Here is a 584-nt window from a genome sequence, read left to right as displayed (position 1 = left end):
CATAAAAACCTACCGCAGGTTCTGAATTTTCTTTTGAGAACTCCCAAATCACAGTTTAACAAAACAGAACAATGCTTAGTCTTTGTCTAAACTCCTTTCTAGAACAGACAATTGAACCTTGGAAAGAAAAGGACTTCTTTCTTTTTCTTTTTCTTTTGGAGAAAGGGTCTCACTGTTGTACCCAGGCTGGTTTTGAACTTGTGAGCCTCCTGGTGCTGAGGATTACAGGCATGTGCCCCTATGTCTGGCTTATCGGACCTCTCTCAGTCTCTCTCTCTCCTCTCATTTTTCTCCCTCCTCTCTCTTTCCTTCCCTCCCTCCCCTCTCTCTCTGTCTGTCTGTATCCCTCCTTCCTCTCCCTCTCTCCTTTTGAAAACCCCACATCTAGTCTGCTGCCGCAGATCTGGACTGGAACTCAAACCTTGGGAATTCCAGGATAGAATTCCAGGGTGAGTCTTTCCTGCTACATTGCGATACTCTGTTCTGTAGATCAAGGGCAGTCAGGAGAGGAATACGCAGCATTTAGGACTAGGAACTACCGTGCGACACACCTGAATACTCCTGAGCCATAGAGATGGTGACTA

The sequence above is a fragment of the Acomys russatus genome, chromosome 17, assembly GCF_903995435.1.
Source record: "Acomys russatus chromosome 17, mAcoRus1.1, whole genome shotgun sequence".
Classification (NCBI taxonomy): Eukaryota; Metazoa; Chordata; class Mammalia; order Rodentia; family Muridae; genus Acomys; species Acomys russatus.
The sequence above is the reverse complement of the archived record's forward strand: the minus strand, read 5'-3'. Positions refer to the sequence as shown.